Source organism: Leptodactylus fuscus, chromosome 6, assembly GCF_031893055.1.
Source record: "Leptodactylus fuscus isolate aLepFus1 chromosome 6, aLepFus1.hap2, whole genome shotgun sequence".
NCBI lineage: Eukaryota > Metazoa > Chordata > Amphibia > Anura > Leptodactylidae > Leptodactylus > Leptodactylus fuscus.
Genome location: NC_134270.1, coordinates 7,348,015 through 7,374,259, shown reverse-complemented (window position 1 = coordinate 7,374,259; position 26,245 = coordinate 7,348,015). Strand labels below are relative to the sequence as shown.

The 26,245-nt window shown below is 46.2% G+C and overlaps 1 protein-coding gene across 1 annotated transcript in view; it reads left to right on the top strand.

Annotated features, from left to right (window-relative positions):
• NTN1 (netrin 1) overlaps nt 1-26,245 on the top strand; it is a 197,644-nt gene that overhangs the window by 50,226 nt on the left and 121,173 nt on the right. The gene's annotated exons all lie outside the window — the stretch shown is intronic.

Below are 26,245 nucleotides of genomic sequence, written 5' to 3'. Positions count from 1 at the left end.
TACTATGGTGTAGACAGTAGGTTTCACTAGATTTTCCCTCTTTTTCGCTCCTATATATTGGATGTTACTCCTATAGATTTATTGTTCCTTTTCCTTCTGTAATCCCTTCTATTATTATTATTATTATAGAATATATGACAATTATTATAAAGTAATATATACTTAGTGCTCTTGTCCTTCTGTAGGTTTCCTGATTCGTTGGGGACATTCTGAGCAGTTGCCAGTTTTATATCTCAGTATAACTTGTGATAATGTTTTAGTTCTAGAGATTCATGTTCTTCTTATGAAATATTAATGAATCAGGGGCAGAGTACGGCCGAGCCGAGGTATCTAAGTTGGGCCACCTTAGTTCACAGGAATGTGTATTTAGCGATGAATCTGATAGTAGTGAGCGACACGTCCTGCACACCCGCAGTCATCTCTTCTTCTTCTTTCCATAGCACTGCACCCGACATCTACCTACTCTGCACCTTCCTGCACCCTCACCATTCACTCTCCTTTATCTCTCTACACTCTCTCCATCATCTCCGGCGTATTTCGGATTGCTTACTCGTTTTTTTTAGCCTTTCTCCCCCTCCACACACACGTTCAGCAATGATCTAGGAGTGATTCCTGCTCTGATATCTGCAGGAAAGTCTCCGCTCTCTCCCGTTGCTTGCTGTGTATCTCGGCATTGTGGCATCGTCTTGCTTTTTGTGACATATTTTGCACAGGGCTAATTCACATGTGCATCCATTTCCCAACCTACATGTGACCCTACCCCTAGCGCCCTTAATCCACCTAGTATTGTACAGGTCAGGAAAGTCTAATGCAGCCCAGTGTATAACTAGCAATGGCGGACGATCCTCCACCATATACAGAGATATAAGAAATGCAGCTCATGGACTGAAGGCTTACATTGGATTTTTTGCCTAGTTATACAACTATATAGAGAGGAGTCTGGGAAAGCGAACAATTGTAACGCACCCACAGGAATGAATGGAAGCGGCCGCTTAACCCCCTGCATGCCGTCTGCGTCCATTCATTCCTATGGGTGCGTGCTATTAGAATACTACTCGCTCATCTCTAGTTATCACCTATCAGTCCTGGAAAATTTGAGAAAATTGTCATTTATCTTGTCCCGGTTCTGCAGATCAGACCTTCTCCAGTTATATCTTCCAAACTAAGACACGATCTTCTCTTGTCACTGAAACCAGCCCTAGCCGAACACTGAAATCTATACCTGTCAAGGTGTGTTGTGCCTACGGGTGCCTGAGGGGGATATGCGGTCTAGCCGAATCTCGTTGGGCGACTACTCTTCACACGTAGGCCTCTTGACATTCACCTTTCAGATGGCCCTTGGCTTCCATGTCTGTGAATAGGGATTAAATTACACCGTTCACTCACGAAGAAGAAAACCTTAGTGCGGCATTAACAAGTGTCTGGGCTGCGATGACTTAATCATGGCTGGGTGACAACTGGAACCTCCCACCGAGAACGAGTAAGTTACAGATTTCGGCTGACAATATATTATTACCTGTGTAACTGGATTCCAGCACAAGACGCAGCACAACATGGCTGATCCCTGCACGGTCCAGGCTGGTGAGTCCGACCTGCCTTGTATCAACCATAGTAGTAGGATAGGACGGGGGGTCCCCAGGGGTCTCCTCACCAATCTATCAGGTTATCATGGTAATACAGGACACCTGCAGCATGTGCACGGGTTTGGCACCATCAGATTTGGTCATGAAGTTCATCCTAAATGAGATGTAATTGACCTGAATTGCAATGTAACGGCGCGTGTGCGCTATTTACACCGCTCGTATTAATTATTCATCATGTATGCAAAGCAAATTACAGAAAGCAGATGCTCGGGGGGGACGGGGACGTAGGAGAGGATTATTAGAATATATTATGGAAAGTCACAGGGTCTGCTCAGCAAAGGGATCGTCCTCAGAGGCCAAATCTACCAAATAAGTCGGCGAGCCGAGGATATACCAAGGTGGAGGTCGGAGAAAAGCTGGAAAATAAAATGAATTCTGTTTAGTTATCTGTAACAATTCTGATTACATTTATAGTTTGTTACATTTGTCATTCCAATCACTGGAGTGTTAGTGTTTCTGACGGACCGCACAGTTGGGACAATAGTCAGTGGTTTGGCCATCGATAACATCCATGTGCTGCCCGTAGCGTTACATCACGGCTTGGCGACATGCACACCATAAGGATCCGTTCACACAGAGTAAAATGGCGTGGATTCTAATGCAAATCTATGCAAATTCTGCACAGGATCGGTGCCAGAATCCGCGCGGTAAAAAAAGCCTCCCCGTCCGCGCCATTTTACTATGTGTGAATGGCCCCTAAGGCAAAGTGACTGAGAACCCGACTCATCCCATCCACACATTGCCAAAAAATAAACGCGTCACAATTAAAAAGCATATTAGTGTTTCCTGCTTGCATTTTCCCTATAGATTTAATGTAGGAAGAAAAGACGCAGCAAAAAATGCAATGAAAAACGCTGTGGTACATTTCCTCTGCAAATTTTTTTAGCTGCGTTCCAAAATCAGATTTTGTTTTTTTAAAAAAAATTACATTAAATCCGTTTAGTAAAACACATTTCTATTGCTCTGTTCACGTCTGCGTTCGTGTCATTCCATTCCCGTCATGCAAGCAGCATTTTACTCTCTGCAATTTTCATGTGGAACCCGAGCAGTAACCACATGGACCCCGTTATAGTCTTTGCGCAGGTTTCCTAGGGTAACCACTTTTTTTTATATAGATTCGTCCCCAAGCGGACGCCCCAAACGGAATGCCGAATGCAGAGGTTTTTCTAACCAACCCCCCCCCCAAAAAAAAAACAAAAAAACAAAACAAAACAAACACTGCGGGCAGATGTTAGCTATATGGCAATATGGAGTAATAAATTAGCTACAGGGTGAGTTTTTTGTGATGGATTTTACTTTGGATTTTTTAGTCCAAATTTTTTGGGTTTTTTTGTAATGCAGCATGGTGTAGGTAGGCGGCACCTTCATGGGGTTTTCTATAGAAGAAGGAAAAAAACCACAAAACAACAAAAATGTCCGTCTGAAGTTAAGATTCTTCAGATAAATCCACCATAAAACTGCAGCAAAATCTGCAGCAAAGACTCCACAGACCCCAGCGCGGCCGCTAATGTAATACTGGACAAATCATCTGAGAGGACAAAGACACAATCCCATTTTATTTTTTTTATTTTTTCAATTTAATGTTAAGAAATCTCATTTACACTTTTATTCACATTTAGAAATTTTAACGACTGAACAAAGATCTACAGAAACATCACACAGAACTATAAGGCGAAGGCAGCACCATGTCACACAATCTAACGCTATGTCACACAATATAACACTGTTTCCGTATAGTTTATAGGGGTTGTCCTGTTATGGACGCTGATCCCGTATCCTCCAGACCGGAGATAAGTGTGTGATTGCTGGGGGCGATCGCCAGGTCACAAGGACTTTAGACCCCCCCAGCCCGTCCTCCAACCATCAGAACACAGGGGACCCCTTTAGGGCTGAACCTTGCCAGCGTCCAATATCATGTATTAGGTCAGTTTCTTAAAGTCTCGTCCACTTTGCTGCTTCTGTAACTTGTTGCAGATTTTCGGCTGCGGCGTTTCAGTCCTGCGGGAACACGAGCTCAATCCATTGCTTACATGATGGTCGAGCAGATTGTATTATTTCCTTTGTAGAATTTGATTTGCATCAATTGGATCAATTGCAACAACAAAAAAATCTTTAAGTGCGACCCCTCGTCTTCCTCCGAGCTTTTATCAGACAGCCAATAATTAAGACTAGATCCCAGAATGAAACAATGTATCTGCGCCGGCATGTATACCGCACATGTATAAGGAGACCTTCGCCCACTCCCCCATTTCTCCCGGGTCACCCTGGTTCATCCTGAGGCGAGAGGGGTCCACAAGATGTGAGAATGAGCCCCCTCCTCCAGGAACGGGGATAAGACAGACAGAGAAAGTGACATTCACGCCGTCTCCGCAGCCGCCATTCAGACAACATTGTTACCCCAAGACAAAGTTGTCTGGTGGCTTTTGTCCGATCAATATTAAAATCATTAAAGGCCTTTTCAGGATGGAAATCGGCGCAGAACAAAGGTCAGATCACTTGGCTCCATCTAATTCAGGCTGAATATTCACGGGCTGAAGAGGGAGAGCGAGGTCGGAGAATCCCCACAAACGGATTGAGGAGGGGGGAGAAGGCGACGTTACATTCACTTACTTATAGAGAGGAGTTACAGAAATTGTCCTCAAATGTTCTTGTTTGCCGACAGTTTTAGGGACATCTGATATGTCAGACAATATCGCCATCCCGCCTCGGCAAACTGGGGGAACTACAGGGTGCAGCGCGCCGGGTGTATTGTGGGATTGCACAGACTGGATCTTACTGCATTTCAGTAAGGCCGAGGCCCCACGTTGTGGAACCGCAGGGGTTTTTTTTGCAGATTTTGCTGCAGATTTGTTGAGCGAATGTCAGGAGTGACTTGAAGGAGGATGCAAATATAAATGAAGCTCTTAGGATCTTCTGTAAGAGACCCCGTCACAGAATCGCTGGAGAGAGAAGTCCTGCACAGACCTATAAACCCGGCGGACCCCATTATAGTCTATGAGGTCCGCAGGGGTCTGCAGGGCAGCAATGGAGAGCAAAAGTGATCCCGGCCTTAGACTCCTGCAATGTGGGGCCCAGGCCCCAAGACCAGCATATGATATACCAGTCTTGATGATTTCTGCGCCGGCAGGGTATGACAATGCTTCGACCTCCTCATAGCTCAGGTGCATTAGGATTGTCAATATGGCCAGTTGTACATTGGGACTCTCTGTCTGTGGTCACATTACCGGCCCAAACACGGCCATTCTGTTCAGCTGAGCCAAGTTTGGGCCGGTAAACCCCATTGATATATGGAGCGAGCCTGAGCCTTTGTACAGATGGAGAGAGAATAGTCCGTCCTGGATTTGGTCAGGACATTTGTACCAAACCCCTTTTCCCCCTTTCAGCTCCGTATGTGAGAGGGTCGAGCTCTAGCTGGTGGTCACTTACCGCGCCCCTCGCCATATGACGGATCGGCTGCCCCCGTATAGTCATGTCCTGGGGTCGATCCAATGTCCTGTAGCTCCGTGTGAAGACGCTGTAATGTGATGTGTCAGTCGCCGGTGTTTCTTGGCGTGTGTAAGTGGAGCTGTGGTTGTGGCCCCTTGGTGTTGTATCATGGGGCCACTTATTGGGTAGGACCCTGCACCAGCTGCCGGGGGGTGTTTAGGTTATGCCAGGGCAAGAACTTGCTCTGTCGTGTCACCTTTCACCGACCATGTCAGGTATACGAGTCGTTGGGAGGTTTGTTCTGGCAGGGCTGATACTACACCGCCAACCTGTGCCGAATCCATATGGCAGCACTTGTAAGACCGCAATATACAAAATCTACCAGTGCTACACATCACTCGTGTCCTGTCTGAGCGCCTATAGGGCACGGGCACCCAGATTTTACAAAATTTTTGATCAAAAGAGCAAACTCTTTGCAGACAATGTTGGGAGATTTCAGCTCTGAAGCCCGCAGCATTGTGAATACAGCTCTGGAGTATAGGATGCACAGTCGTATATAAATGAATGCACAAGCTAATTGAGTTTCTGTGTAGATTAAATCAATATATAATTTTCCAAATTGCCCTTGAAGAGCAACCTCAGTCACGATCAATAGCAATAAGCGAATCCGTCTATAGGGGTCGTCTATAGGGGTCGCCTCCTCCAGACCAGGGACGGATTATTGATTCAGGATTACAAAGGGTTAATAGAAGAGGAGAGGGCCAAGATGTTCTGCAGGTCTGTGCACACACCAAGACATTTCTGGCATCGCTGATCAAAATTGTACCCGGGTAATCTGTTGTGTAATAACCACAAGTGATCAGCAGGTGTCGCTGTGGTCGGTGCGATCTCTGACACCAGTCCGGTGCGAGGCCATCGCTGCGCAGCGGTAACACAACCACGCCAAATACTAATCTGTGTGTACATGGAAATCCGTCATCACATTATCCCCAGTGTGTGTATGGGGGGACCCCGGAGGCCAAAGTGCATCGTCCCTGCAGAATACAACTAGTGGGGGGGATTACACAGTCAGTGAGACAACTGGGGCAAGCGCCCGGGGTGCTGACAACACGTAGAGCTGAGGTTAGAGGGGTTGTCAGGGACAGCGCCTTACAGTACATAGTGGCTGTGCTTGGTACTGCAGCTCAGCCCCATTCATTGGAATGACCACGTGACCAATGGACGTGATGTTACTGCCCCCCAACCCCTATTAACCGGGCAGATTTGTCAATCTGGAGTCCGTCAAAGCAGCAAACCAACCCCTGCGGGAGCCATCGTGGCCGCCATCTTGGTTATCACTCAATGGCAGTGTTATTTGTAAGACTTTAGGAGAAGTTTTAGGAAGAACTCCCCTCTTACACGTTCGTCCTTCCATATCTTACATCCGTTCTTTCATAGCTTCCCTTAAATAAAGGCCGTGAATTAACGAGGCCGATTAATTAAGAACCTTTAATGACATATCTGGAGACATTTCACCCGCGCCAAGCCTAAACCTCTATCGCCGCCTCTGTTCCTTCTCAGGCATCGGAGCCAAATCCAGTTTCTTTTGTGGCCTCCTTATTACAAGAAGGACTAATTAGGAAAAGAAAGTGTAAAATACAGATTAGAAGCCCCCCAATGAGGCATTTGTTTCAGTAACAGGCCTGGCTATAAATGGGGGGTGGGATAATGGCGAGCCTCCCCCACCTCTCAGCGGTCGCTGCCCACTCGTCATGTCGCTGATTCAGAGGAGCGGCAATTAATTAAAATTGTAGTGCCTGACGTCTAAAGAGACAAAGCGCGGGCTGTGGGGGTGACCCCATGCCGAGTAACCCCTTCCCCGCCGCCCTCTTATAACTAAGCGCTGGGACTAAGAAGCCGGAGCTGCCATTGGAATATATTTAGATTCTATTATGTGGAGCCTGCGGGAATATACGGCGGACACTGGTGACGACTCCTGCAAAATAAACCTGCGAGAAGGCGGCAATGCTGGGAAATAAGACGGGGCCGAGCGAGGAATCCGGCCGTCACATGTATACTAGGGCCACCGCGATATAAGTGTGCCGCAGTGATGTGCGGGGTACAGGACAGTGACAAACATACTCGGGGTACAGGATAATGACAGGCTGATACTTGGGGTACAGGGTAATGACAGGCTGATACTTGGGGTACAGGATAATGACAGGCTGACACTTGGGGTACAGGATAATGACAGGCTGATACTTGGGGTACAGGATAATGACAGGCTGATACTTGGGGTACAGGATAATGACAGGCTGATACTTGGGGTACAGGACAATGACAGGCTGATACTTGGGGTACAGGACAATGACAGGCTGATACTTGGGGTACAGGATAATGACAGGCTGATACTTGGGGTACAGGATAATGACAGGCTGATACTTGGGGTACAGGATAATGACAGGCTGATACTTGGGGTACAGGATAGGGACAGGCTGATACTTGGGGTACAGGATAATGACAGGCTGATACTCGGGGTACAGGATAATGACAGGATGATACTTGGGGTACAGGATAATGACAGGCTGATACTCGGGGTACAGGATAATGACAGGCTGATACTCGGGGTACAGGATAATGACAGGCTGATACTTGGGGTACAGGATAATGACAGGCTGATACTTGGGGTACAGGATAATGACAGGCTGATACTCGGGGTACAGGATAATGACAGGCTGATACTCGGGGTACAGGATAATGACAGGCTGATACTCGGGGTACAGGGTAATGACAGGCTGATACTCGGGGTACAGGATAATGACAGGCTGATACTCGGGGTACAGGGTAATGACAGGCTGATACTTGGGGTACAGGATAATGACAGGCTGATACTTGGGGTACAGGATAATGACAGGCTGATACTTGGGGTACAGGATAGTGACAGGCTGATACTTGGGGTACAGTGTAATGACAGGCTGATACTTGGGGTACAGGATAATGACATGCTGATACTTGGGGTACATGATAATGACAGGCTGATACTTGGGGTACAGGTCACGGTTTCGTCCTCTTTACCTCTCAGTATCAGGCAGAGTTTTATCTCATGGTGTTATTTCATGTTATTACTTGCCCAGACTCTTCCCTCCCTGTAGGTGGCGCTGTTGCTGTCTATATTACACGGCTATTACATAAGATGACAGTGCGGCCGATCACTTCCATTTATGTCGTCTTATGGTCCAATATTTATTTGTAATAGAATTAGATTAGAGGTTTTTCTTATCACAGTTGTTCCCCATAGGGTAGGGAATAAGTGTTTGATATGAAGCCCTGGGACTCCCAGGATCACACAACAGGGGTCCACAAGTGCCCCCCACTTGCCCCATGTAAACAGAACAATAGTCCACAAGCATGAGCACCTTGCCATTCCCTTCTATGGGACTCCCAGGACTGCTGGGCAGTAAGAGTGAATGGAGTGATGATCATGTACACAGTTATGAGTGCCCATTGTGGTGTACGGGGGATTCAGAAGCTCTGGTTTCTTTCCCAGCAGCAGTCTTTATTGCAGCAGACAAGCTTGCAGGTACAGGTTGTGCTACTCAGCAGCTCAGCATGTCAGAACAAACAAATGAAAATAAAGACCTACGCCTCTCCGGCGGCTTACTAAACGAGTTCTTCCATCACTAACCAGGGGATCAGCCTACCGCTGACCTCCTAACAAACAGGGTTCACAAGTAAACAAGGGGTACACATACCCGGCCCTTTAACAGCGTCCTTTTGGCAGAGCTTTCTCAGGCTGGTTGGCTGTGTCAGTCTTTCAGTCTCTCTTCTCTTTCTCTGACTAACCAGCACACCTGTGCTACTTACAGAGCTCTGCTGGTCGGTTTCCAAGCCTGGAATGGATTGCCCTGCAGGACTGACCCGAACTTTACTCCAGTCCGGGACCTACAAGCTAAACTGTGCATACTGCAACAGTCTGGGGGAAAAATAGTGGTTCTCCCACACTATACCCCTCTCCACTTCACACCATGTTATAGGAAGGGTAACAACAAGACAGGGGCTGCTGATCAAATACCCCAGACTTATTGAGACCACCTCTATAACAGCAGAAGTTTTGGCAGTTTGCTGACCTGGGGCCTTCAGATATGTTTTAACACAATGCCAAGGAGGAAAAGCATTAGCAATGATTTTAGAGAAGCAATTATTGCTGGATATCTGCTTTGGAAGAATTATTGGACATTTCCGAACCCTCCAAGTCCAGTAAGGAAGATTATTCACAAGTAGAAAACACTCAGGACAATAGGTAAGACTCCGCAGGGTGCAGAGAGATGATATAAACCCAATTACTACATCTCTGACTTTATAGGACTCGGATATCATGTTATATACGCAATTCAAAACAGGACAAATAGAAAAAGACGGAAGTACTTGTGTGGAAGGGTTGTCAGGGGAAAGTCTTTCTAAGGGTAAGGCCCCACATTGCGGAAACACAGCTTTTTTTGTTGCAGATTTGGCTGCGGTTTTTTGAGCCAAAGTATGGAGTAGATTGAGCAGAAGTAGAAGTGTAAGACCTTCCAATAAGTTTCCCGTTCCTTTTGTAGACAGTCTTGGCTTTGACTCAAAAAACCACAGCAAAATCTGCAGCAAAAAAAGCTGCGTCTCTGCAACGTGGGGCCCCAGCCTGAAGAGAACCTGGTAGCATGGCTTCTGTTTGCAACAAACCACAAGATTTCTGCAACAATAGGGAAGATTTATGGAGACTGGTGTTGGTAACACAGGTGTTGGGGAAGGGTGTGCGTCACTTATGCCGAAACGTCTTATAAATGATTAGCTCTCTGCGGGGCCGTGCACCTCCGCAGGAGCCATGATAGATCTGACAGGGCTGATGGCCACGTCCCTTGCACACCTTTGCCTTCTTTTCTGGAAAGTGGTGAAGGTGGCACCGAATTAAAAAAGTCACAATTTTTTTGCATATTACTATGAATGGTGCAAAGAATTGTGTGCGCTAGAAATCTGGTGCACAAGGCAAAATAGATCTGCCCCAAATGTCTATGGACAGAAGAGACCAGTGTGTCCTGATAAGTACAAACATAAAGGTCAAAGAGGGGGGGACTTTGGTTTTCTGTTTGTCTCAAAGGTCACCCGACCACAAGATGACGGCACACAATCTGTATGAGACCGAAGTTACAAGTGCAGTATGTCCCTGCAGCGTCACCACAAGTCATATCCATTATTACACAGCTCTCAGGTGTCGGGACCTGGAGGATATGACAAGCTTTATATGATCGCTCTCTATTAGGGTAGTGGAGTCTGTCCTACTACATCCAAATAATCTCAGCAAACACTGGACCAGGGAAGAGACAGCACAACAGATAGTACAAGAAAGACTCAGGGACCGCACAGCACAACTCAATGTCAGGCAGCAGCTGTGAAAGCAAGTAAGACATTGCACAGAATACAATTATTGTCTATGAGGATGCAGCACATTTACCCTGCAGCTCTGATTTGGGAACCCCACTTCATATAGGGTGGACATGTCCTAAACTAGCAGCCTATTGGTCACACATTGTCCGGATCCTTTGGAGGGTCGCTGTGCTCGCTTTACTCCTCACTTTTTTATATTTTAGTTTTAGCTAAGAAAACCCAAAATGTGCAAATCATCTTCATAAGGTCTTGTAATACATAAGTATGGCGGCAGAGATCCATACTGGATCCAACTGGAAGTCTCCACAAGACAATGCTCTGGTCACTTTGATGATAATGAAAAAAATATCCACAATCCGGAATGTTACCAATGTGCCAATGCCAATATTCTGGGTGTAGCTTTCACCTTCTGGTGTATATTCTGGGGTGTAGCTTTCACCTTCTGGTGTATATTCTGGGGTGTAGCTTTCACCTTCCGGTGTATATTCTGGGGTGTAGCTTTCACCTTCTGGTGTATATTCTGGGTATAGCTTTCACCTTTGGATGTATATTCTGGGGTGTAGCTTTCACCTTCTGGTGTATATTCTGGGGTGTAGCTTTCACCTTCTGGTGTATATTCTGGGTATAGCTTTCACCTTTGGATGTATATTCTGGGGTGTAGCTTTCACCTTCCGGTGTATATTCTGGGGTGTAGCTTTCACCTTCCGGTGTATATTCTGGGGTGTAGCTTTCACCTTCTGGTGTATATTCTGGGGTGTAGCTTTCACCTTCTGGTGTATATACTGGGGTGTAGCTTTCACCTTCCGGTGTATATTCTGGGGTGTAGCTTTCACCTTCTGGTGTATATTCTGGGTATAGCTTTCACCTTTGGATGTATATTCTGGGGTGTAGCTTTCACCTTCCGGTGTATATTCTGGGGTGTAGCTTTCACCTTCCGGTGTATATTCTGGGGTGTAGCTTTCACCTTCTGGTGTATATACTGGGGTGTAGCTTTCACCTTCCGGTGTATATTCTGGGGCGTAGCTTTCACCTTTGGATGTAAATTCTGGGGTGTAGCTTTCACCTTCCGGTGTATATTCTGGGGTGTAGCTTTCACCTTCCGGTGTATATTCTGGGGTGTATCTTTCACCTTCTGGTGTATATTCTGGGGTGTAGCTTTCACCTTCTGGTGTATATACTGGGGTGTAGCTTTCACCTTCCGGTGTATATTCTGGGGTGTAGCTTTCACCTTCCGGTGTATATTCTGGGTATAGCTTTCACCTTTGGATGTATATTCTGGGGTGTAGCTTTCACCTTCCGGTGTATATTCTGGGGTGTAGCTTTCACCTTCTGGTGTATATTCTGGGGTGTAGCTTTCACCTTCTGGTGTATATTCTGGGGTGTAGCTTTCACCTTCCGGTGTATATTCTGGGTATAGCTTTCACCTTCTGGTGTATATTCTGGGGTGTAGCTTTCACCTTCCGGTGTATATTCTGGGGTGTAGCTTTCACCTTCTGGTGTATATTCTGGGGTGTAGCTTTCACCTTCTGGTGTATATTCTGGGGTGTAGCTTTCACCTTCTGGTGTATATTCTGGGGTGTAGCTTTCACCTTCTGGTGTATATTCTGGGGCGTAGCTTTCACCTTCTGGTGTATATTCTGGGGTGTAGCTTTCACCTTCTGGTGTATATTCTGGGTATAGCTTTCACCTTCTGGTGTATATTCTGGGGTGTAGCTTTCACCTTCTGGTGTATATTCTGGGGTGTAGCTTTCACCTTCTGGTGTATATTCTGGGGTGTAGCTTTCACCTTCTGGTGTATATTCTGGGGTGTAGCTTTCACCTTCTGGTGTATATTCTGGGGTGTAGCGTTCACCTTCTGGTGTATATTCTGGGGTGTAGCTTTCACCTTCTGGTGTATATTCTGGGGTGTAGCTTTCACCTTCTGGTGTATATTCTGGGGCGTAGCTTTCACCTTCTGGTGTATATTCTGGGGTGTAGCTTTCACCTTCTGGTGTATATTCTGGGGTGTAGCTTTCACCTTCTGGTGTATATTCTGGGGTGTAGCTTTCACCTTCTGGTGTATATTCTGGAGTGTAGCTTTCACCTTCTGGTGTATATTCTGGGGTGTAGCTTTCACTTTCTGGTCTATATTCTGGTGTGTAGCTTTCACCTTCTGGTGTATATTCTGGGGTGTAGCTTTCACCTTCTGGTGTATACTCTGGGGTGTAGCTTTCACCTTCTGGTGTATATTCTGGGGTATAGCTTTCACCTTCTGGTGTATATTCTGGGGTGTAGCTTTCACCTTCTGGTGTATATTCTGGGGTGTAGCTTTCACCTGGTGTATATTCTGTCGTGTAGCTTTCACCTTCTGGTGTATATTCTGGGGTGTAGCTTTCACCTTCTGGTGTATATTCTGGGGTGTAGCTTTCACCTTCTGGTGTATATTCTGGGGTGTAGCTTTCACCTTCTGGTGTATACTCTGGGGCGTAGCTTTCACCTTCTGGTGTATATTCTGGGGTGTAGCTTTCACCTGGTGTATATTCTGTCGTGTAGCTTTCATCTTCTGGTGTATATTCTGGGGTGTGGCTTTCACCTTCTGGTGTATATTCTGGGGTGTAGCTTTCACCTTCTGGTGTATATTCTGGGGTGTAGCTTTCACCTGGTGTATATTCTGTCGTGTAGCTTTCACCTTCTGGTGTATATTCTGGGGTGTGGCTTTCACCTTCTGGTGTATATTCTGGGGTGTAGCTTTCACTTTCTGGTGTATATTCTGGGGTGTAGCTTTCCCCTTCTGGTGTATATTCTGGGGTGTAGCTTTCACTTTCTGGTGTATATTCTGGGGTGTAGCTTTCCCCTTCTGGTGTATATTCTGGGGTGTAGCTTTTGACAGACCAACCCATGTAACTATATATATTTAATTCTTTATTTCCTCCACCTATATACATACGTGACATCAGACAGCCGACACTAGTGGAGATTTTGGCTTGTCTAACTATATCCAAGTTTCTGACTCTCTGAAGACACATCTGCTACTTCCCCCAATATCTGGCAGAGATAAGGATGGCGCAGTAATCCGGGGTTCAGGGCAGACTCCATGATTGAACAAATCCATGAAATAGGGGACATTTTGAGCAGAAGCTGTGAGGGATTGGAAAGGAAACCTATTCACTCCTCATCCAGGTTGTCATTTGAAGATAAGACTCCATATCCCCCTGGAAGGGTCGGCTTGTTCTCATAGTAAAGGCCAAACTCATTCTAAGTTCAATAAATGAAACTTGTGTGTACGGTGATAAAGTAATCCAGTGCGCCCGAGCCAAGACCCCAAACTGACCTCTTCTATCACCGCGGCCCCTCCGCTCATCCTTCGCTATGTCCCTGATCAGTTCAATCTCTAGAGGAGATCACGTGGATTCTAGCTCACATGTTATAGTCACTTTCTACCCGGTACACACAGATTCAGCACAATTTATGGAAGGAACGGCCGGTACGCAGGCTGCAGGTAGACAGAAGGTCCTGTATGTAGGTATAGATATATCGGTATAGATTCCTCTATCTCTGGACATTGCAGGGTGCTGTATGTAGGTATAGATATGTATAGATTCCTCCTATAGATATGTATAGATTCCTCATATAGATATGTATAGATTCCCCCTATAGATATGTATAGATTTCCCCTATAGATATGTATAGATTCCTCCTATAGATATGTATAGATTCCTCCTATAGATATGTATAGATTCCTCGTATAGATATGTATAGATTCCCCCTATAGATATGTATAGATTTTACCTATAGATGTGTATAGATTCCTCCTATAGATATGTATAGATTCCTCCTATAGATATGTATAGATTCCTCCTATACATATGTATAGATTTCCCCTATAGATGTGTATAGATCCCCCTTATAGATATGTATAGATTCCTCCTATAGATATGTATAGATTCCTCCTATAGATATGTATAGATTCCTCGTATAGATATGTATAGATTCCCCCTATAGATATGTATAGATTTTACCTATAGATGTGTATAGATTCCTCCTATAGATATGTATAGATTCCTCGTATAGATATGTATAGATTCCCCCTATAGATATGTATAAATTCCTCCTATCTCTGGACATTGCAGGGTGCTGTATGTAGGTATAGATATGTATAGATTCCTCCTATAGATATGTATAGATTCCTCGTATAGATATGTATAGATTCCCCCTATAGATATGTATAGATTTCCCCTATAGATGTGTATAGATTCCCCTTATAGATATGTATAGATTCCTCGTATAGATATGTATAGATTCCCCCTATAGATATGTATAGATTTCCCCTATAGATGTGTATAGATTCCCCTTATAGATATGTATAGATTCCTCCTATAGATATGTATGGATTCCTCCTATAGATATGTATAGATTCCTCCTATAGATATGTATAGATTCCTCCTATAGATATGTATGGATTCCTCCTATAGATATGTATAGATTCTGCCTATAGATATGTATAGATTCCTCCTATAGATATGTATAGATTCCCCCTATAGATATGTATAGATTCCTCCTATAAATATGTATGGATTCCCCCTATAGATATGTATAGATCCCCCTATAGATATGTATAGATTTCCCCTATAGATGTGTATAGATTCCCCCTATAGATATGTATAGATTCCTCCTATAGATATGTATAGATTCCCCCTATAGATATGTATAGATTCCTCCTATAAATATGTATGGAATCCCCCTATAGATATGTATAGATCCCCCTATAGATATGTATAGTTTCCTCCTATAGATATGTATAGATTCCTCGTATAGATATGTATAGATCCCCCCTATAGATATGTATAGATTTCCCCTATAGATGTGTATAGATTCCCCTTATAGATATGTATAGATTCCTCCTATAGATATGTATGGATTCCTCCTATAGATATGTATAGATTCCTCCTATAGATATGTATAGATTCCTCCTATAGATATGTATGGATTCCTCCTATAGATATGTATAGATTCTGCCTATAGATATGTATAGATTCCTCCTATAGATATGTATAGATTCCCCCTATAGATATGTATAGATTCCTCCTATAAATATGTATGGATTCCCCCTATAGATATGTATAGATCCCCCTATAGATATGTATAGATTTCCCCTATAGATGTGTATAGATTCCCCCTATAGATATGTATAGATTCCTCCTATAGATATGTATAGATTCCCCCTATAGATATGTATAGATTCCTCCTATAAATATGTATGGAATCCTCCTATAGATATGTATAGATCCCCCTATAGATATGTATAGTTTCCTCCTATAGATATGTATAGATTTCCCCTATAGATGTGTATAGATTCCCCCTATAGATATGTATAGATCCCCCTATAGATATGTATAGGTTCCCCCTATAGATATGTATAGATTCCTCCTATAGATGTGTATAGGTTCCTCCTATAGATATGTATAGATTCCTCCTATAAATATGTATGGATTCCTCCTATAGATATGTATAGATTCCCCCTATAGCTATGTATAGATTCCTCCTATAGATATGTATAGGTTCCCCCTATAGATATGTATAGATTTCTCCTATAGATGTGTATAGGTTCCTCCTATAGATATGTATAGATTCCTCCTATAAATATGTATGGATTCCTCCTATAGATATGTATAGATTCCCCCTATAGCTATGTATAGATTCCTCCTATAGATATGTATAGTTTCCTCCTATAGATATGTATAGATTCCTCCTATAGATATGTATAGGTTCCCCCTATAGCTATGTATAGATTCCTCCTATAAATATGTATGGATTCCTCCTATAGATATGTATAGATTCCCCCTATAGCTATGTATAGATTCCTCCTATAGATATGTATAGGTTCCCCCTATAGATATGTATAGATTTCTCCTATAGATGTGTATAGGTTCCTCCTATAGATATGTATAGATTCCTCCTATAAATATGTATGGATTCCTCCTATAGATATGTATAGATTCCCCCTATAGCTATGTATAGATTCCTCCTATAGATATGTATAGTTTCCTCCTATAGATATGTATAGATTTCCCCTATAGATGTGTATAGATTCCCCCTATAGATATGTATAGATCCCCCTATAGATATGTATAGGTTCCCCCTATAGATATGTATAGATTCCTCCTATAGATGTGTATAGGTTCCTCCTATAGATATGTATAGATTCCCCCTATAAATATGTATGGATTCCTCCTATAGATATGTATAGATTCCCCCTATAGCTATGTATAGATTCCTCCTATAGATATGTATAGGTTCCTCCTATAGATATGTATAGATTTCCCCTATAGATGTGTATAGGTTCCTCCTATAGATATGTATAGGTTCCTCCTATAGATGTGTATAGATTCCTCCTATAGATATGTATAGATTTCCCCTATAGATATGTATAGATTCCTCCTATAGATATGTATAGGTTTCTCCTATCTTTGGCCAGGTCCTGTCCGTCACTACGTTACCCCCTCCATAGCCCCCATCTCTATACATGAACGATTTTGCAGGATATTTAGGAATCATCTGCAACATTGTGACATCACTGACAAAAAATGCTTCATTTGGATACATGGTGCCCCCCCCCCCCCATTCCACGAGCCCCGGCAGGAGGTTTCCAGATCATTAAGGGGTTTTATAAGCTGTTTCGCAGCAGCGGTTTAACAAATTCATCCTGCAGTGACCTGTCTGTGTGAATGGGGCGTCCTGCTAAGAGCAGAGGGGGCAGGAGGGGGGAATTAGTGCGGGGGAGGGGGTGGACCCTGCACTTGCCAAAGACACCCCAGCGCTTTACCAAAGCTGGGAGCAGATTAATCAGACACTAATTCGATTTGCAACAGCTAAAGGATTTTTTTTTCACAGCTCAGTGTTTAGGAATTTGGCAGGGGCAGCCCTCCAGAAAGGAGAGGGGGCACATTAGCATAGACCCCATTTCCAAATGATCCAGCGCTTGTTTGTTCTCCTCTCCCCCCCTTACGGCTGATTATAGTCTGCGGGCCCTGACTGACAGATTGTATGGAAGAGCCGTGTGGAAATAGGACTGACCCGCTAATGAGGGAGAAGGGCTGAGAAAATGGACTCAAAAAGGTGTTTGGGTGCCGAGTGCCGCAGAACTTTTCATTTCTCCCCCTCTCTCTTGTCCCCGGGCGCTGTTTTCTTCGCCTGCATGTGCGCGAAGGATTTCAAAGTCTTCCCAGATCCTCTGATAAGGTCGGGATTTGTAAAGGTGTTTTGAAAGGTCTTCGATCAATCTTCTCCGGGATAGGGGAGAGCACAAAGAGACTGACGGGGGGACAAAAATAAAAGGAAAACTCAAATCCGGCAACACTTTCTGTTTACGCCTCAATTCAGCCGCATTAACCCCTCGTGTGCTGAAACGGCTGCAGAAAGAATGGGAAAAGGAAAACTTGTTGGACAAACAGAAATGGCAGCGGCACAATCTTATCCTATCCCAGAGACCCCGAGTGTCAGCACCTCACTGCCCTGTACCCCGAGTGTCAGCACCTCACTGCCCTGTACCCCGAGTGTCAGCACCTCACTGCCCTGTACCCCGAGTGTCAGCACCTCACTGCCATGTACCCCGAGTGTCAGCACCTCACTGCCCTGTACCCCGAGTGTCAGCACCTCACTGCCCTGTACCCCGAGTGTCAGCACCTCACTGCCCTGTACCCCGAGTGTCAGCACCTCACTGCCCTGTACCCCGAGTGTCAGCACCTCACTGCCCTGTACCCCGAGTGTCAGCACCTCACTGCCCTGTACCCCGAGTGTCAGCACCTCACTGCCCTGTACCCCGAGTGTCAACACCTCACTGCCCTGTACCCCGAGTGTCAGCACCTCACTGCCCTGTACCCCGAGTGTCAGCACCTCACTGCCATGTACCCCGAGTGTCAGCACCTCACTGCCCTGTACCCCGAGTGTCAGCACCTCACTGCCCTGTACCCCGAGTGTCAGCACCTCACTGCCCTGTACCCCGAGTGTCAGCACCACACTGCCCTGTACCCCGAGTGTCAGCACCTCACTGCCCTGTACCCCGAGTGTCAGCACCTCACTGCCCTGTACCCCGAGTGTCAGCAGCTCACTGCCCTGTACCCCGAGTGTCAGCACCTCACTGCCCCAGTATCAGCCTGTCATTACCCTGTACCCCAGTATCAGCCTGTCATTATCCTGTACCCCAAGTATCAGCCTGTCATTATCCTGTACCCCAAGTATCAGCCTGTCATTATCCTGTACTCCAAGTGTCAGCCTGTCATTATCCTGTACCCCAAGTATCAGCCTGTCATTATCCTGTACCCCAAGTATCAGCCTGTCATTATCCTGTACCCCAAGTATCAGCCTGTCACTATCCTGTACCCCGAGTATCAGCCTGTCATTATCCTGTACCCCAAGTATCAGCCTGTCATTATCCTGTACCCCAAGTATTAGTCTGTCATTATCCTGTACCCCAAGTATTAGCCTGTCATTATCCTGTACCCCGAGTATCAGCCTGTCATTATCCTGTACCCCAAGTATTAGTCTGTCATTATCCTGTACCCCAAGTATCAGCCTGTCATTATCCTGTACCCCAAGTATTAGTCTGTCATTATCCTGTACCCCAAGTATCAGCCTGTCATTATCCTGTACCCCAAGTATCAGCCTGTCATTATCCTGTACCCCAAGTATCAGCCTGTCATTATCCTGTACCCCAAGTATCAGCCTGTCATTATCCTGTACCCCAAGTATCAGCCTGTCATTACCCTGTACCCCAAGTATCAGCCTGTCATTATCCTGTACCCCAAGTATCAGCCTGTCATTATCCTGTACCCCAAGTATCAGCCTGTCATTATCCTGTACCCCAAGTATCAGCCTGTCATTATCCTGTACCCCAAGTATCAGCCTGTCATTATCCTGTACCCCAAGTATCAGCCTGTCATTATCCTGTACCCCAAGTATCAGCCTGTCATTATCCTGTACCCCAAGTATCAGCCTGTCATTATCCTGTACCCCAAGTATCAGCCTGTCATTATCCTGTACCCCAAGTATCAGCCTGTCATTATCCTGTACCCCAAGTATCAGCCTGTCATTATCCTGTACTATGCTGGTAGTTTTTCATTGCTGCATTGTACAGCACAGTCCTCTTGGTGGCGCTCTGACTTCTGTAGTTTTTATGTTGTGCTTTGGCATCATCCATTGAGCTACCCAAATAATATTTAGCAATAGTTATAGTCAGGCTATGGTATCCCTCAGCTGCTGCGCACCTCTTTAGTGCGGGGTCCTCATACTCACCTGTGTTCTGTATTCGGCTCCTGACGTCTCTCATCTCTTGCGGATAGAATCATTCATCGTGCTGCCTCCTTCTTGTGCTAGTGACATATCCAGGAGAATTTGTGGAAACCCTGATACAAATGTTCTGGAATCCATTTACAGAGATTGGAAGTTGCATTTATTTGGCAGAGTTAATGTCATCATTTTGGTCCTTCTCTGAGCCCCCGTTATGTCTGATCTATGTATAGACAGGGCGGTATATATGGCAGATGTCACCTATTACTCTGCTTATGTCACTTACATATATGGCACCATCATATTCTGCAGAGATTGTGGCCGCCGTCCCATACAGGGCTCACAATGCACATTCTGTATCAGGAAGTCTTTGGAGTGTGGGAGACAATCGGAGTATTGGGAGTAAACCCACCAAACATGGGGAGAACATAAATCCTACAAGCAGATGTAATGGCGACTGTACCATCATCAGTAATGTCAGCCATACGCTGTATTACCCGACCCCTTCACACACCCTGAGCAGTGCCCGTGTCCTGACCTGAGAGAGGGGAATCAGGCACTGCCAGGGGTCTCCTAGAGGTGTCCAGTCCTTCCCCAATATGTAGTGTCAGGGGGGGGGTCCGGAGCATTTATACACGTTAGATGGTCGGCGGGTCCCATCGTAGTCAGTAGATTGGTCTGATACATGGATGACCTAATGACTATGACTGGCAGGGAGTCTCGTCACCTCCCTCATGAATGTGCTGCCCAATTAGGACTGAAGGTGATTGTTACATCATTAGCATAATTTTGGATTGGATTATTTGGGATTTAATGCCCCCCTTCCCCCGAACATTGCTGAGAGCTAGAACGTCATCTATGCATCCATTCACACTGGTAGATTTAGGGTAGGGGGCTTTTTCCGCCTTCTCATCCGGTCTCCATGCTGATTGTTTTCTTGCGGTACATGGATGAGATTTGGCGCTGCTACTGTAAAATCCTGCAAAAAATCCGCCACATATCGATCCCGGAGCATTGTCAGCCCAGTTATCTCAGCTCTGAAGTGTCTGCTTTCATTTAGTCGCTCAGATTTATGTATTATCTTCATGAATCCCGACTTATCTGATTTATTCCAGAAACAAATATGCAAAACAGACAATGACGCGCCGGTTGGACTCACGCGCCATGTATGTGGTGTATGCTCCTGCTCAATGCTATATATAATGGGGCCGTCATTTACCGTGAGATATCTATGATGCCAATGTTCTCTGATGTTTAGAGAGGGATTGGGGTCACCTGAGGCTCCAGAGCCCAATAGTATTTGTTATCTCCGCACCCCCTATAGCTACCCCAGCGTATAACTGAAGGGGTTGTCTCAGGTCATTGATGTTTGCGGGGTCCAAGTGTCCGACCCCACAGACCATATACTGATGGGGTCCAAGTGTCAGATCCCACAGACCATATACTGATGGGGTCCAAGTGTCAGATCCCACAGACCATATACTGATGGGGTCCAAGTGTCCGAACCCACAGACCATATACTGATGGGGTCCAAGTGTCCGAACCCACAGACCATATACTGATGGGGTCCAAGTGTCAGATCCCACAGACCATATACTGATGGGGTCCAAGTGTCCAACCCCACAGACCATATACTGATGGGGTCCAAGTGTCAGATCCCACAGACCATATACTGATGGGGTCCAAGTGTCCGAACCCACAGACCATATAGTGATGGGGTCCAAGTGTCCAACCCCACAGACCATATACTGATGGGGTCCAAGTGTCAGATCCCACAGACCATATACTGATGGGGTCCAAGTGTCCGAACCCACAGACCATATACTGATGGGGTCCAAGTGTCAGATCCCACAGACCATATACTGATGGGGTCCAAGTGTCAGATCCCACAGACCATATACTGATGGGGTCCAAGTGTCCGAACCCACAGACCATATACTGATGGGGTCCAAGTGTCCAACCCCACAGACCATATACTGATGGGGTCCAAGTGTCAGATCCCACAGACCATATACTGATGGGGTCCAAGTGTCCGAACCCACAGACCATATACTGATGGGGTCCAAGTGTCCGACCCTACAGACCATATACTGATGGGTCCAAGTGTCAGACCTGACAGACCATATACTGATGGGGTCCAAGTGTCCAACCCCACAGACCATATACTGATGGGGTCCAAGTGTCCGACCCCACAGACCATATGCTGATGGGTCCAAGTGTCAGACCTGACAGACCATATACTGATGTGTCCAACCCCACAGACCATATACTGATGGGGTCCAAGTGTCCAACCCCACAGACCATATACTGATGGGTCCAAGTGTCAGACCTGACAGACCATATACTGATGGGTCCAAGTGTCCAACCCCACAGACCATATACTGATGGGTCCAAGTGTCAGACCTGACAGACCATATAGTGATGGGGTCCAAGTGTCCAACCCCACAGACCATATACTGATGGGTCCAAGTGTCCAACCCCACAGACCATATACTGATGGGGTCCAAGTGTCCGACCCCACAGGATGGACGGCCGCAGTCTATTACAGACCAGGAGGGAAGGTCGGCTGCTTCTCCGATGAGACTTCTGAGGTCTGAGACATGTCAGTAGTGGTCACAATTATGTCAGGAATTTGTAAGTCTATTTCCCCAGGTACAAATATCTGTAAGACTCTCCCAGGACAGAGACATCCCAGGACAGAGACATCCCAGAGCCTAGAACATCCCAGAGCCGAGGAGGAGGAGAAGGGAATCCGTAGCTCACGGACACACTTATATAGCGCCATCATAGTCTGCAGCGCTCGTCTGTCTTACTTGTTACAGACCTAATCCCGGCAGACACTTCTACTTATTGATAGGCCAAGTTACTTTCTCACAAGGAAATATATGATTTTCTATAAGAATGTATTCACTTCTACCAGGTGTCTCAGAAATGTCCTTATTACCACTCCGGCCATGATGGAGAAACTCCCTATCATCTCCTGGGGAGGGGGAAAGGTTCTATATAGTGTCCTAGGGATGGAGAGGCTCCCTATATTCTGCCCTGAGGATAGTCAGGAGCCCTGCAATCTATCCTAGGGGTTGTCAGGCTCCCTACACTCTATCCTAGGGGTTGTCAGGCTCCTTATAGTCTATCCTAGGGGTTGTCAGGCTCCCTACACTCTATCCTAGGGGTTGTCAGGCTCCCTACACTCTATCCTAGGGGTTGTCAGGCTCCTTATAGTCTATCCTAGAGGTTGTCAGGCTCCCTACACTCTATCCTAGGGGTTGTCAGGCTCCTTATAGTCTATCCTAGAGGTTGTCAGGCTCCCTACACTCTATCCTAGGGGTTGTCAGGCTCCCTACACTCTATCCTAGGGGTTGTCAGGCTCCCTACACTCTATCCTAGAGGTTGTCAGGCTCCCTACACTCTATCCTAGGGGTTGTCAGGCCCCCTACACTCTATCCTAGAGGTTGTCAGGCTCCCTACACTCTATCCTAGGGGTTGTCAGGCTCCCTACACTCTATCCTAGAGGTTGTCAGGTTCCCTATAGTCTATCCTAGGGGTTGTCAGGCTCCCTACACTCTATCCTAGAGGTTGTCAGGCTCCCTACACTCTATCCTAGGGGTTGTCAGGCCCCCTACACTCTATCCTAGAGGTTGTCAGGCTCCCTACACTCTATCCTAGGGGTTGTCAGGCCCCCTACACTCTATCCTAGGGGTTGTCAGGCCCCCTACACTCTATCCTAGGGGTTGTCAGGCTCCCTACACTCTATCCTAGAGGTTGTCAGGTTCCCTATAGTCTATCCTAGGGGTTGTCAGGCTCCCTACACTCTATCCTAGAGGTTGTCAGGCTCCCTACACTCTATCCTAGGGGTTGTCAGGCTCCTTATAGTCTATCCTAGGGGTTGTCAGGCTCCTTATAGTCTATCCTAGGGGTTGTCAGGCTCCCTACACTCTATCCTAGGGGTTGTCAGGCTCCTTATAGTCTATCCTAGGGGTTGTCAGGCTCCCTACACTGTATCCTAGGGGTTGTCAGGCTCCCTACACTCTATCCTAGGGGTTGTCAGGCTCCTTATAGTCTATCCTAGAGGTTGTCAGGCTCCCTACACTCTATCCTAGGGGTTGTCAGGCTCCTTATAGTCTATCCTAGGGGTTGTCAGGCTCCCTACACTCTATCCTAGGGGTTGTCAGGCTCCCTACACTCTATCCTAGAGGTTGTCAGGCTCCCTACACTCTATCCTAGGGGTTGTCAGGCCCCCTACACTCTATCCTAGAGGTTGTCAGGCTCCCTACACTCTATCCTAGGGGTTGTCAGGCTCCCTACACTCTATCCTAGGGGTTGTCAGGCTCCCTACACTCTATCCTAGGGGTTGTCAGGCTCCTTATAGTCTATCCTAGAGGTTGTCAGGCTCCCTACACTCTATTCTACACTTTGTCTCTTTTGGATGATTCACCCAAAACCGCCATCAGGTGACCTGTAACAATGACCATTATTGTAGTTGTCGCGCCCTCACCATCTGCAGAGACGTCTTTCATGTTTGTCATTTTCCTCTTGTCGTTGGAGGAAAGCTCTTTAATTCCCGCGAGAGATTTTCACTTTTTTCTTGATGGAACGTTCCAGTAAAGATTGTTCATCCATCGGTGTCAGCGAACATGTAGGGGCCAATGTGGACTAATGTAATGGCTGGGGTCAAAAAATAACCTAAATATACGACCTGCTGCGCCTTGTAGGGTTAGGCAGGACCCCTCCATCCCAGAGAATATAGGTGTCATCTCCAGCGGGGGGCAGTAGTGTGCGTATAGTGCAGGCGCTCTATACATTGCTTCTGTATGGTCAGTACAGTCATGGAGGTCAGCGGCCGGGGTAAAGGTCACAGGTTATTCCAATGCACCAAGACGTGCAGGGAGTGTATAGAACGATATATGGAAGGGTCAGACCTCAAATATCTGTACCCCCTCCAGTACCCCGGTATTGGCCACCATACAGGATAAGGCTTATCACCATCCTATACTCCATCTTTCCCAGGTCATGCATGTTATCTTGTTGGGTTACTATTTTGGGCACTTACAGCTTCATACCCCGGGGGGTGATTTCTCTTTGTCGCCCTCTGCTGGGTCAGGAAGGGAAGTGGTTGTCACTTTTGCAGCCCATTCAGTGGTTGGACAAGACACCATTCTGGATATCTTTCCTCCACCATCTTTAAATACTGTAATACTGCCCCCTATAGGCTAGAATAGGAACATGATCACATGGGGCGATTTTCACTTTTGTATGTAATTGCCCTTTAACCATTGTGGCATATTGTACAGGCGGGTAAATGGCCATTAGTTGTGTTTTATAGACTAGAGCGCCCCCTAACATACACGGACAGACTCTGTATCGCTGTCACTCAGTCATGGCAGTCCCAGATCCGTGCTGTCTCTCGGTGCAGGTGAGACTGCTGTCTGTCTCTTGCAGGACACTCTCAGACACTCTCACTTCTTCGCAGTCTCTCCGACCATAGACAATCCTATATCTCCTGCAGTCTCCCATCAATCACTGTAAGGACGTGACATCTCTCATACCAGGCACTCTCTTACCACCTGTCAGCACTTACATACAACTTCATTTACTGTCAAGACAGACCCTGCTTAAGATCCCTCCAGCCAGACAGTCTCATTGCAAGAATCAGCCCCCAGCCCCGGAGATTGACACCTCCTCATATCCATGCAGGAAATGCAGAACACAACCCTATAGACACCATGAAGAGCAGCAGCCTCAGCCTTCACCTCTGTCCATGCAGCCTCTACCAAGACACACACGGCCTCTCCTCAGATAGTTACAGCTCCTGGTAAGACGTGCCGGCAATCTCTGCTCCTCAACAGGTCTCCCAAGACATTCTGCTGCTACATACCCCACAACTCCTTGCCTAATATTGTGCAGTGAGCCTTCTCCCTCTTCAGCCTCCTCCGTCTCCCCATCACTCCTCAGCCTCACCTTCTCTTCCCTGTTTCTTTGCAGATTGCAGTTGACCTCCTTACTTTTGGTGCTCACCTTATCTGCAGGCTCTCCCTGTCCCCTTCTGTCTCACACTTTCCCTTGGCTAAGACAAGCCTCCCTTTACTCTGCTCCCTGCCTCTATCCCCCCCTTCTTTCTTCACCTCCTCTCCCCTCCTCTTCTTCTGCATGTGAATCAGTTGCTCGCAGCCTCCCCTGCCCAATGTTCTTCTACCAGTGGGTGTCGTTGTAATTCCCCCTAATGCAATGTCATTCCTTGAGATGACCTCAAGCCAAACAGTCTGAGAGCTTCATTCACTTTCTATAGCAAGACAGGGAAAGACAGTCACCTCAAACTTCTCATCTGTGCAGAAGGATGTGAGGATTCACTCTGCAGATTGACTGACTCTTCTCCTCATCCTCAGTCGCCCCATGCTGCACAGCCTGCCCTGACCGCCTTCCAAACTTGCAGCCTCAATTCCTATTTTTTTATTGCACGACTTTTACTTTTTGAGCTTTTTTTCCCCCCTTTTTTGCACCATTTTATTCTAAGG